The sequence below is a fragment of the Ascaphus truei genome, unplaced genomic scaffold (genome assembly GCF_040206685.1).
Source record: "Ascaphus truei isolate aAscTru1 unplaced genomic scaffold, aAscTru1.hap1 HAP1_SCAFFOLD_280, whole genome shotgun sequence".
Lineage (NCBI taxonomy): Eukaryota > Metazoa > Chordata > Amphibia > Anura > Ascaphidae > Ascaphus > Ascaphus truei.
The window spans coordinates 495557-509302 of NW_027455750.1; positions in this window are offsets into that span (position 1 = coordinate 495557).

Consider the following 13746-nt stretch of genomic DNA (forward strand, 5'->3'; position numbering starts at 1 on the left):
AAAGTTTTTTTTCATCCATGCGTTGGCTGTTGAAGATGCTGTGACCACGGAGCAACCAAACCTTTTTTTCTCTATGCACATTGTACTGGGCAAATCCAACATTTTATGTCTTCTATTTGTATAATGAGAACTCTCAAGTCGAAAACATAATTTAAAGTGTTGGAAGTACAGTATGGTAGCATCGCTTCTTTATTTACACCAGGCCTGCACAACTCGTAAAGTGCGAAGGGCCGAACTGCTCCAAGGAAAAAAAAATTGGGCCGCACGGGTAAAATCATCATCATCATCATCATCATCTCTCCTCCAGCACCTCTCATCATCATCATCATCATCATCATATCTCCCCCAGCACCCCTCATCATCATCCTCATATCTCCCCCAGCACCCTTCATCATCATCCTCATATCTCCCCCAGAACCCAACACTATCAATCTTTGCGATACTCCCCATCTATCGCTCATACCCCCATCTCTCCCCCTCACCCACACACATAATACCCCCCTCCACATCAAACACACAATACCCCCCTGCACACCACACACATCCCACCCACCCCTGCACTTCACACCCCTTTCCCCCTTGCAGCTCACATCCCTCTCCCCCCTTGCAGCTCACATCCCTCTCCCCCCTTGCATCTCACATCCCTCTCCCCCTTGCAGCTCACATCCCTCTCCCCCTTGCAGCTCACATCCCTCTCCCCCCTTGCAGCTCACATCCCTCTCCCCCTTGGAGCTCACATCCCTCTCCCCCTTGCAGCTCACATCCCTCTCCCCCTTGCAGCTCACATCACTCTCCTCCCTTGTAGCTCACATCACTTTCCCCCCTTGCACCTCACATCACTCTCCCCCCCTTGCAGCTCACATCACTCTCCCCCCTTGCAGCTCACATCACTCTCCCCCTTGCAGCTCACATCACTCTCCCCCTTGCAGCTCACATCACTCTCCCCCTTGCACCTCACATCACTCTCCCCCCTTGGGTGAATGACGGTGACTGGGTGGGAGACAGTGACTGGGTGGGAGACAGTGACTGGGTGGGAGACAGTGACTGGGTGGGAGACAGTGACTGGGTGGGTGACAAAGACTGGGTGGGAGACAGTGACTGGGTGACAGGGTGACTGGGTGCTTGACAGAGACTGGGTGGGAGACAGTGACTGGGTGGGAGACAGTGACTGGGTGGAAGACAGTGACTGGGTGGGAGACAGTGACTGGGTGGGAGACAGTGACTGGGTGGGAGACAGTGACTGGGTGGAAGACAGTGACTGGGTGGGAGACAGTGACTGGGTGGGAGACAGTGACTGGGTGGGAGACAGTGACTGGGTGGGAGACAGTGACTGGGTGGGAGACAGTGACTGGGTGACAGGGTGACTGGGTGCTTGACAGAGACTGGGTGGGAGACAGTGACTGGGTGGGAGACAGTGACTGGGTGGAAGACAGTGACTGGGTGGGAGACAGTGACTGGGTGGGAGACAGTGACTGGGTGGGAGACAGTGACTGGGTGGGAGACAGTGACTGGGTGGGAGACAGTGACTGGGTGGGAGACAGTGACTGGGTGGATGACAGTGACTGGGTGGATGACAGTGACTGGGTGTGAGACAGTGACTGGGTGTGAGACAGTGACTGGGTGTGAGACAGTGACTGGGTGTGAGACAGTGACTGGGTGTGAGACAGTGACTGGGTGTGAGACAGTGACTGGGTGGGAGACAGTGACTGACTGGGTGGGAGACAGTGACTGACTGGGTGGGAGACAGTGACTGACTGGGTGGGAGACAGTGACTGACTGGGTGGGAGACAGTGACTGACTGGGTGGGAGACAGTGACTGGGTGACAGTGACTTACCTTGACCGGGTTGGTGCAGCTTGCCGCCGGACGCTTTCCCCTCCTGCCCCCGATATCCCTACGGTAGCTGCCCGGGATGGGAGGTGGGCTTGGGGGCGCGGGCTGGGGGTGGGGGAGGGCACGGGAGGTGAGCTCGTGAGGGGGGTGGCCACGGGAGGTGAGCTCGGAGGGACGCGGGAAGCTGGCGCGGTGAGAAGCAGACCGCAGGAGGAGCCGAGTTACTTATTAATTATTACTTCCCCTCCGTCCCACGTTGGGAGCAGGGGGGGGGAGCGGCTGCAGAGGATTCCCCCTCCATCCCACGTTGCGAGGGGGGAAGCGGCCCTGCGCATGCGCGCTGGGACCGCAGGGAACGGCGCCATTTAAAAAAAAATTATTTAATTAATTTATTGGCGCCCGGCCGGATTCATTGCGTGCCGCACAGAGAGGCCATGCGGACCATATGTTGTGCAGGCCTGATTTACACACTTACAACTCCATTTTCTTGTTATTGAAAAAGGGAATTATGTTAGAAAGACTTTCCCAATTTTTGTTTATATAAAACAGTGTGTACATTTAAATAAAACTGCTGAAAGAGTTTTGTCTCCGTTTTCACTACTGCCACTAAACATGGGGTGCAGGTGAAAAAGGACTTGTGCGGCCCTGTCTCAGGGTGTTCCCATATTGTCAGGGGGCCATTGCCATGACATTGCAGAAACTTGCTTCTTACTAGACAGTGTAGATAGAATCACCCGGCGCTCTTGTGAAAGTGCAATGAAATAAAGAAGTGCAATTTTAAAATTAGTGATATAATGTGATAATATACATAAATCAATTAGTGAAAAGTTATGACCGGTGTCTCACCAGCTTCAACCCACGATGAACCCTCCTGTTGGATTCTTAATGCTGCTGGTTTGTTGAAAGATGCGGGGAGCTCAGGAACCGTTACGTGGAAAAGAAAAATAGAAATATATAGTGCAACAACGTATTGATAATGTGTACTGGGTAATAGAATATAACACTTTATAAGTGTACACTCACACTTTTCAGTAATTAATACAGCGTTTGTGCCCCTCTTGGGTACCGCTTGGTGGTGATAAGGTAGAACTTGACAGTTGTATCAGTCCTCTAGACACCTCCGTGATTCAGATGGACGTGTGGAGCAATAAGGTAAACACAAAGGGAACGGATTTCATGTAGGGAGTAACACTATATTTGCAAGTTAAAATGAAGATACAAATGACCACTCACATGTAGCCCCCACAGAGAAATACATGGTACAAAGTCTGTCCTCGTGGATACCGGCAAAGCAATATTGGGTGTCGGATAGAGGCTTCTTGCATCAGCTGCTGCGCTCACACCGGCTGGCAGGTGCTTCACTTCCGCGTCCTCACAAATATAGTGGCCACTCGAGATACATTGTATACACTCCTTGATGACCTGAGATTAGATTCACAGCAGGAGAGACGAGGGCTACTGTCATGAGAGACCAAGACTAATACCAGGGATAAATATCGCCAGACTGAACACCAGAGTTTATAAAATTAATTTATTGGAAAAACATATCCACAACTATACAAAAGACACAAACATCACACATACCCAACTGTGGAAACTGGGGAGTACCCTGCCTAACTAGTCGCAGGGACCCACTTGTAGAGGTTTCCCCTGTTCTCTCTTCTTGCCCAGTGCCTACAGGACTGTTTTTTCAGGCCAGAGACCAGCACTGGCTTGGCCACTGCAGTTTCTCCCTGTCTCAACACCTCTGTAACTCTCTGCAGGCTCTGTCTGCTAGGGGTCTCCCTCCCCACCTTTTTGTACACTTAAAACATAACATTGCAACACTCAGGGCCAGGAGCTGCCTACATGCCCGGCCCTGAGTGGTGGGTAGGACTGCAGCACAACATTTGCAACAATTCTATGCAAAACTATTAACCCCTGATTCCTGAGGTGCTGGAACCAAGCAAAGACATACATATCTATATATATATATATATATATATATATATATATATATATATATATATATATATATATATATATATATATATCATACAATACAATACCAATGTATTACTGACAGGTAGGGGTAATGGCAGACTTAACCTTTATAAACAGCAGCCATATTTCCCCCTACCGTCACACCTCCCCCCTTAAGCGGAGAGCTCTGGGGTAGCGACCCCAACGAGTTCATCCCCAAGTGTGACACCTGAATGTCAGAGCTAAGCCGGCCCGGGATCGTCCTGCCGGGAAAGTCCATCGGCATTGCCGTGCTCACTCCCTTTTTTGTGCTGAACGGTAAAGTCATATTCTTAGATGGTCAGACTCCACCGCAGCAGCATGGTACGCCGGCAAACCGATTATGGATGTTGGCTAGAGTCTTCTTGCATCAGCTACTGCTGCTGCGCTCACACCGGCTGGCGGGTGCTTAACTTCCGCGTCCTCACAAATATAGTGGCCACTCAAGATACATTGTATACACTCCTTGATGGCCTGAGATTAGATTCACAGCAGGAGAGACGAGGGCTACCACCTAAGAAACGATGCACTTCAGCTTGCATGAGGATAATAATGCACATAATATTGAGTCAGTCTGCACACTCCTCACTGAATCAATAATAAGATCACTATGGTAGTGGTTGGATTATGTACTTACCTGGTTCATCCCATGATGACTCAGCTCTGGTAACCGCAGTTTGAAGCAGACACCTTGCTTCTATTGCCCTGGTAAGATCCCGTTGGTGTCCAGCGAGGAACGCTCCGTGAACACAAACTAGCATATACTGTAACAGCGCATTGCTACTTAAGACATCACAGCAGCAGTGTAACACTGTTGCAATCTCATAGATGGTTTAAAGCATTATTACCAGTGGGATTCAGGCAATAATATCAACACTGCCTATTCCTTCCTAACTCATAAGAAGCATATATTAGCGCTTAGTATTATCAATATTCAATATATATTGCTAGTTGGGACATGCCCTCACGTATGTAAAGGGGACTGTTACCAGGCACAAGGAGGTTATCCGGTTTCTTGTAGTGTCCTAGTACAAGGAATACTGAGGACGCGAGTCACGCACAACCAACACACAACATCTACTCATACAATTCAGTCTACCCTCAACAGCCAATCTAATTAAGAGACTAGTGTTGTATGGATTCTCATCCAATCACGAGGAGGGTATTTGATAGAGAGGTCACTACCCCTCTAAGGTGGTTATACTATAACACACCAACTTTTTTGTTTGTATGTGTATAGGTTTTTATACCGCGCATTATTTTATAGATTGCGTTTAATAAAGAATTCATATTTTAATTTCATTCAATAATCAATTCACACACAAGGGGTTATACTATTTGTATTAGACATTTTCATTCATCAAACACTCAATATCAGTCCTGTCGCAGTGAACACGTTTACATGCATAGGAGAGTGCAGTGTAAGGGGTTCTTTCATGCAGAAGTGCCGCAGTTTCTAGGGTAATACTCTGCACTTTCTGTTTTCAATAGTGTCTTATTAACCCTAGTGCACCCCTACCTTGGTAATAGGCAGAGCGGGTGTTTCAGTAGTACAGTATTGCTCATATTGGTAAATCCCTCTAACACATTTAAAAACATTACGTTTACAAAATTATTTAGAAATACTTAGGTTATTGAGGCCTTTAAAAAAATAAATGTCATATGTTTAACCAAATAAAGACCATCACCATCTCACACATAATTATCGCCATTATAATAAGCCCCAGTCATGTCAATTTAAAATAAAAACCTGTAAATACAAGTGAAAGGTCGGACTTGACCTTTCATAAGTTATTTGCTAATAATTCAGCACCTTTTCCTTAAAGGTTTAATTTAACCATCTGTTCCATGAATCGATCGGCAAGGAATTTAGACACTTCTTTTGAGCAACTGCTGGGTTGTAACTTTAATTTACTTCATAATTAAATATTGATCCCTGCTTCCCAGTAGTGAAAAGGGGTTTACAGTGAGATGAGAAAGGTAGTTGGAATATAATATCAACCAATACAAACTTCCCGATGAACTCTTAAATATAACTCCTCTGCTGCTAGAAGGCTCTGCAGTCCCCTGTGCACCCCTCTTAGCAAGGTAATAATTATTGTTTGAGTACTTTAAGTACACATGCACTTAAAGAAGAGACCGGTGAGGTTTGGAAAGCTCTGCACACTATCATTTAATTTAAGAAAAACTCAGTCCCTTAAAATGTCTCACAACCCCAACAAACCTATGCTTCTCAAGGACCAATATGGCTATTAGAGCTTTGAACTATGAACTCTTACAAATATACAAAGCTGTTAAATATATTTTAAATGATGAAACATCCATTTACCTTTATTTTTTGCTAAAGGGGCTTTGCAGTGCATTGTTGGGCTTTGTGGATGTGAAGTGGTGAGGAACCGTAATGAATGTTATCTTTGCAGTAATGCAGCATCCTGCAGTGGAGTGGTTAAAGCCATACTGTAGTTAAAATTTCCCAATTTACGTTTTACACACAATATTTTTTTCAAACATTTGGCAATAGCTAATAAAAACATTTGGGCTCATATTTACAAAGCCGTACATTGGCTTTAAGATGCCTTACTGTTTAGTACCGCTTATTATATATGGCTTTTGGTGTTTTAAAGATATAAACAAACTAGGCACCAAGCCATTTGTTTCAACAGATCTTCAGTTGATCACTAGTGTAGTGATGGCATAACTCCAATCCACTCCCGGTCGTCGACAATTGCAGAATAGTTATAATTACATGTAAAGATTAATACAGTGATTAGAGGTCTCACATTTTGCTGTTGAATATGAATTCGAAGAACAACTACCATAGCTACTTTAACCTTGGAAAATGCAAGCAAACGTTTTGTAAATGACCTCAGATGATTAGTACAGCAATGGGTTAAGTCCGTCAAGCAAGTGTAGTAAACATTATGTCTGGATGCCATTTTTGCCCTCAGTGTTGACTATCTTAGACTTGTAGGTCCCTCAAACACTGAAATTGTTAAATAAAGCCATTTGTATATGTTTCCTCTTTTATATTTCTGTGATATTAATTCATACAGGCTCGCAAGTTACAGATAATTCCGATCTTCATTTCAGGTGGCATATTGTATGCTGTTAATGGAAAGCCATACCTTGGAGAAACTACACCAGTACAAGGCTTTGTAATGAATTTTTCCACTGGGGATATCATAGACACTTTCATTCCTGTTCGAAACGTTAATATGATTTTCAAATTGATTTTTACTTTATAGAGTTTGCAAGCAAAGCACATTAAGATCATCCATTTCCACCCTTTGTCATTCCTTACTTTGGGGTATGTCCGTTACTTGCCTGTATATTGTAGTTGTCTGTGGGCAGTAAGGCTCTGGGCAAGCCTGGGCTCCAGTCACTTAGAAGTTTTATTCATTTGATATAGTGCTATCAGTGCATGTCATTCATAGAATGAAGGTGTCATACTTTAGCCAACTGTGCCATGAAAATACGTGGAAAAGATACATTTAGAATGATAAATCAGAGTGAAACTGTAAACTTAAATAGGAGAATCTGCATGTACCTTTCTATGTAATGTCAAGATGAATAAGCGATGTAGAAAGTCACATATATTGAGTGTCCAGGCAAGGTACCGATATGCAAGTATCACCGTGCACTACTGGCTCAAAAGATGGTTTCAAAATGCTGTAGCTGGGCTATGTTTTACTACTAATATGATGGCCACTGGCTGGTCCCATATTTTACATGGTCTGGGTTTATTTGGTTACATTTCAAACTGACTAAACCAAAGATGAACATATAATAGTAACAAATACCTAACTGGTATTAAATTGAAACTAAACCGAAAGTAAAAGTAATATGACATTATACATATAATTAGAGATGGGGGATTTTTTTGTCTGAAATCCACCTCAGATTAACCAGTTCAAGGAGGAGAAAGAGGAGTTCAATTTAGATGTGTGTGTGTGTGTGTGTGTGTGTGTGTGTGTGTGTGTGTGTGTGTGTGTGTGTGTGTGTGTGTGTGACTCTGTGACTCTGTGACTTAGTGTGTGTGTGTGTGTGTGTGTGTGTGACTCTGTGACTGAGTGTGTGTGTGTGTGTGACTCTGTGACTCTGTGACTTAGTGTGTGTGTGTGTGTGTGTGTGTGTGTGTGTGTGTGTGTGTGTGTGTGTGTGTGTGTGTGTGTGTGTGTGTGTGTGTGACTCTGTGACTGAGTGTGTGACTCTGTGACTGAGTGTGTGTGTGTGTGTGTGTGTGTGTGTGTGTGTGTGACTCTGTGACTGAGTGTGTGTGTGTGTGTGTGTGTGTGTGTGTGTGTGTGTGTGTGTGTGTGTGTGTGTGTGTGTGTGTGTGTGTGTGTGTGTGTGTGTGTGTGTGACTCTGTGACTAAGTGTGTGTGTGTGTGTGTGTGTGTCTCTGTGACTGAGTGTGTGACTCTGTGACTGAGTGTGTGTGTGTGTGTGTGTGTGACTCTGTGACTGAGTGTGTGTGTGTGTGTGTGTGACTCTGTGACTGAGTGTGTGTGTGTGTGTGTGTGACTGAGTGTGTGTGTGTGTGTGTGTGTGTGTGACTCTGTGACTGAGTGTGTGTGTGTGTGTGACTCTGTGACTGAGTGTGTGTGTGTGTGTGTGTGTGACTCTGTGACTGAGTGTGTGTGTGTGTGTGACTCTGTGACTGAGTGTGTGTGTGTGTGTGTGACTCTGTGACTGAGTGTGTGTGTGTGTGTGTGTGTGTCTATATCTCTATCCTCACACCTCCCTCCGAATAACTTGGGAGAGATGCCAGTGCTCAGATGAGGTACCTTGGGAGATAATGACTATGCAAAGTATATTTAAACGAGTCACATACCACACTTCTTAAAATGAATTCAATAAGATATTGAGTTGACAACCCTAAGGCAACTAATAACTGGAATGGTGTTCTGTGTCAGACCTAACAGGACGAAAAACGCACAACCACTACTTTTCTAGGCAGCACCTCTACCATTGTGAGCTAAACCAGTTGATGGCTAGCAGTGCACACTATCTGCTAACCGTATACCACCTCCAAGGGATATCTATTTTGTTGATTGTGATCTTGAAAGGACTTCAAGCAAAAAGTAATGGATGCTATGAGTTAAGACTAGATGAGATTACATAAAACACAGGTTGTCTCACACAAGCAAAAACAAGGCGAAGCACATCAAATAAAGCAGATGTGGAGATACAGTAATACAACAAAGTGAGCTGTGACTTGAGTTAGTACTTCTAATCTTATACAGCAAAAGATAAAGATAGTGGTCCACATTTATTAAGCAGTGTTAATATATTTATAATTTATATATGTTAATAATATATATTTATTAAGCAGCCATAAGGCACGTTTGGTACTGGAATACATTACAGCCTATTCAATTAAATTATCAAAAGGGGAGAAAAAACGGAGCACTACATCCAGTGCTGGCAAGCCAGTGAATAACAACAAGAGTGCGTTCCCACAATGAAAATTAAAGCTTATTCATCATTTGAACAATCCTTTAGTGTTGCTTTTTCTACTACAGAGCACCATACAACATATTTTCATATTCAATTAAATGGACTGTAAGGTGTCTTCCCATGCCAGAAGGTGTCTCATGGCAGGACTGCTTAAGGTTCTCTATTCCAGAAGAGGTTAAAGTGCTTTGTACAGGTATGAACACTGAATGAGAAGTAGGGCCCAGATGTATGCTATGACAGGAGAGTTGGTCATCAGCTGGTTTAGCTCACTCTACTAGCGCTGCTGCCTAGAAAAGTAGTGGTTGTGGGTTGTAGTCCAGCTGAGTACACCATTCCAGTCACTAGGTGTCTTAGGCTAAAATTATACCAGATGTCGCTGAGCGGCAGTGTGATCCGGTGACGTCATCCTCACGCTGCCACCGAGCGGCATCAGAACAAGCAGAGGAGACAGGAGAGGTGGCAAGGAGGCGTGGCGTGAGCAGTTAGCCCTCATTGGCTGAACCGCTCACGTGACACGACCGTCGCCTGCCAATAACAAATTCCTCTGTCTGCTCACCACTCTGCAGCCCTGCAGTTCCAGGCAGCATGCACGTCGCTCAAGGTATGTTTACTTAAATTACAATGCTTTTTGTTTTTGAGCCGCCAGCCTTTTTTTAGTATGATCACGGCCTTAGGCTTCTCCACCCCGCAACTACTATATTTCAGTTGTTCAAATCTGACTTCAGATTTTTAAGAATTCGAACTCTGATTCAAGACAGAATCTTGCCGGTTCCGGGGTATCCGCTCAGATTTTCTAATGCCAAATTCGCTGACGGATTTTGATTCAGACAATTCCACCCATTTCTACATATAATACAAATGAATGTAGGTAAGATGGATTAGTGATGATTTTAAAGTTCTTTGTCACACGCTGTTACTTTTAAAAATCAGAAGAAAAAAGGGGAGTAAAGCAGGGGCTAAAATGTATGTAAATCCTAGACTGATATGGAAGTCTTGCATTTACTAAGCAATAATTTAATAGAGCATTCTATCCAACATTCCCCCCCCCCCCCTTTTTTTTTATGGTCATGAAGTAGGGGGTCCCAGGAGCTGAAATGTGTTTATTTTAGCACCCTGTGGTTCCCGAGATACCTCCATAAGTGCTGCCGGTTACTTCCTGGTTCTTAAATCTCTTGTGGCACATGAATCAATAGGAAGCAGGAGATTTAAACCTTTTTTGAAAGGATTTTAACGTTTTTAAGAAAATGTAATTGAAAACAAGGCTATCCAGGCTATTTACCATCAGCCTGTGTTTTCATTGAAAAGTTAATTTTTACATATTTGAAATATCTAGCAATGCAGAAATATGAGGTAATTAAATATTTTTACCGTATGAAGCAATAATAGTGTTGGTTCTTAAAGAAGACACTTGAATGAGAACATATGTTTTCTGCATAGATACACATTTCTTTTTAGCATTGGTTAAAACATCACACTTCTTGCACGTGTCTTGTTACTGTTGCAGAGTTTTGACATGCCCCATGACATTGCTGCCTCGGACGATGGAACGGTGTATGTTGGAGACGCACATGCCAAAACGGTGTGGAAATTCTCTCCTACGGAAAGTATGTTCTGCACCCTCTGTATTTCATACCTGCTTCTTCCTTACCAAGTGATGAAATAGTTATGTTGGTGTTATATCCTTATCTAACTGTGAAATTCACATGGAAAACAAAACAGATGTTTTAAAGAGTCTACATTGTCTGAAGCTGAAAGTCTTGTCACAATATTTCTTACTGTTGTATAGATCCTTAGTAACGTGTAATTAACCATAGTTTATAGTATGGGTTTGCTTAGAATTTTAGACATGTGTGGGTGTAAAATACTTTTGGGTTTCTAAGATTCCCTAGTACACAAAAGAAAGAAGCAGATCTGGCAAGGGAATAATGGGTCTGTTAGATAGATGGCTCCTTCATTAGTGAGATGACTGTGGGAATAGGAGCTGTTGTAACTGGGGATATATATGATCCTTCAGTGCAAGAGGGGCACAATAGTTATTTTTTGCCATACAGTACAACATAGTATTTTCCGTGGGGGAATCACTCTTTAAAGACCCCAATGATGCGCCCATGGTGGTGGCGGCGGCGCTACGTGCGCACATGGCCAGATCTCTTGCCTAATTTCCTATTGCAGTTCCTCCAGTACCCGCTGCGCCGGACGATGATGTAGCGCGTCGACGCTGCTACATTTTGGATATGCAAAAAAATTGTCATTCGTGTGATGTCAGCGTCACTTGAGCTGATTCAACCAATGAGGGCGAATCAGCTTGTGGCGCGTCCATGACTCGATCGCCACACGACTCCGATCGCCTCCCCAATCTCCTGCCCAATCTCCTGCACACATATCGCTGGGGCTGCAGAAGCGCGGCTTAAATCGTGATCCTGGAATATTTATACTGTAGATACATTAGCTATTTTAAGGATGGCTTTCATTTTGTCTTGTTTTGGAGGGTCCAAATTTTTTTTATAGAAAGTAGCTTAGATTGTAAGGCAGGAATTTCTGTTCCTTCTGCCTGATTTTATGTTTGTTAGACTTTGGGGCCTATGCAGAGAGCAGCGCTATTTCGAAATTCGCCATTTTTTGGAGAAAATCGCGCAGAAAGCAGCAGAAAATGGCAAGTTCCGAAAAACGCGCCAATTTTTCTTTTCTAGTTATAAAACTCGCCTCGCGGCTGGCGAGAACCTCAATCTCGCCAGTTTTAAAAATATCCGTATGCAGAGAGGCGCGAACGGCATCTAGCGGCTGTTCGCGCCAATAAAATGGCGCGATTGTCTCAGTTTTAACTCGCCAGAAAAAACTGCCGCTCGCGGCCATTGCAAAGGGAAAAAAAAAAGGCGCAAATTTGTTTTAACACATTTCTGAAGCGCGCATCTCGCCAATTTAAACTCGCCACACGCATCCATGTTAAACATAGCAGAATTCGCACTTTTCTGCATATGGAGATTAAAACTCTCCAAAAAAGCTACTTTTTAATAAATTCGCCAATTTTAAAATTCGCTGCTCTCTGCATAGGCCCCTTATTGTGTTATAATTCCCTTACTGTATAGTCTCTTTTGTAAAGCGCTGTATAAATAGAAATATACAGTACATCCATACATATTTTTTCTTTTCAATCTTCACCACATAATTCATTGTACAATACTCCAGTAGTTTTCTGATTTGGAGAAACAATTAGTGTAGTTAAAACATTTTTTGCTGGTCCTTCTAAATTCTCATGTTATAGCAATCTTATACTATATTAGTGAAAGCACTGTATGTTTGCCTGCCTGCATGCATGCATGCCTGCTGGATGTCCGGTGTCCCTAGGGGAAATGTCATTGGTCCCTTGGGCCGCCCCCGCACACCTCTCATTGGCCTGAGGCGGAGTGACGGCCCAAAGGACACACAGGGACACAAACACACACACAGGGACACACACAGGGACACACACACGGACACACACACGGACACACACACGGACACGGACACGGACACACACACGGACACGGACACACACACACACACACACACACACACACACACACACACACACACACACAGGGACACACACACACACACACACAGTAGGGGGGGGTGTACATTAGCAGCATGTATAACCCGGGGGGGGGGGGGCCCTCCACACCCGCGCGCACCTCCTCCTCTCCCCGTGTCTCCCGCGCTTTCAAACCCCCCCCCCCCCCCCCCGCGCCGCTACAGTCAGCGGAGGAGCGAGTGCCCGGGACACAGCGGAGGAGCGGCCACAACAAGCTGCCTCCCGCCTCAGTTCCACGTGGGAGCGGCCGGACGGGTGAGTGAGCGGCCTTCACCTCCCCTCACCCCCCTTCACCTCCCCTCCACCCCCCCCCCCCCCCCCCGGCGCCGCTACAGTCAGCGGAGCGAGCGAGCGCCCGGGACACAGCGGGGGAGCGGCCACAACAAGCTGCCTCCCCGCCTCAGACCACGTGGGAGCGGCCGGACGGGTGAGGGAGCTGCCGGGCGGGTGAGTGAGCGGCCGGACGGGTGAGTGAGCGGGCCGGACGGGTGAGGGAGCGGCCTTCACCTCCCCTCACCCCCCTTCACCTCCCCTCACCCCCCTTCACCTCCCCTCACCCCCCTTCACCTCCCCTCACCCCCCTTCACCTCCCCTCACCCCCCTTCACCTCACCTCCCCTCACCCACCCCTCACCTCCCCTCACTCCACTTCCCTTCCCTTCCACCTCCCTCCACCCCCCGCTTCACCTCCCCTCCACCCCCCCTTCACCTCCCCGCCACCCCCCTTCACCTCCCCGCCACCCCCCTTCACCTCCCCTTCACCCCCCCCACCTCCCCTTCACCCCCCCCACCTCCCCTTCACCCCCCCACCTCCCCTTCACGCCCCCACCTCCCCTTCACCCCCCCCACCTCCCCCTTCACCCCCCCCACCCCCCCCCTTCAC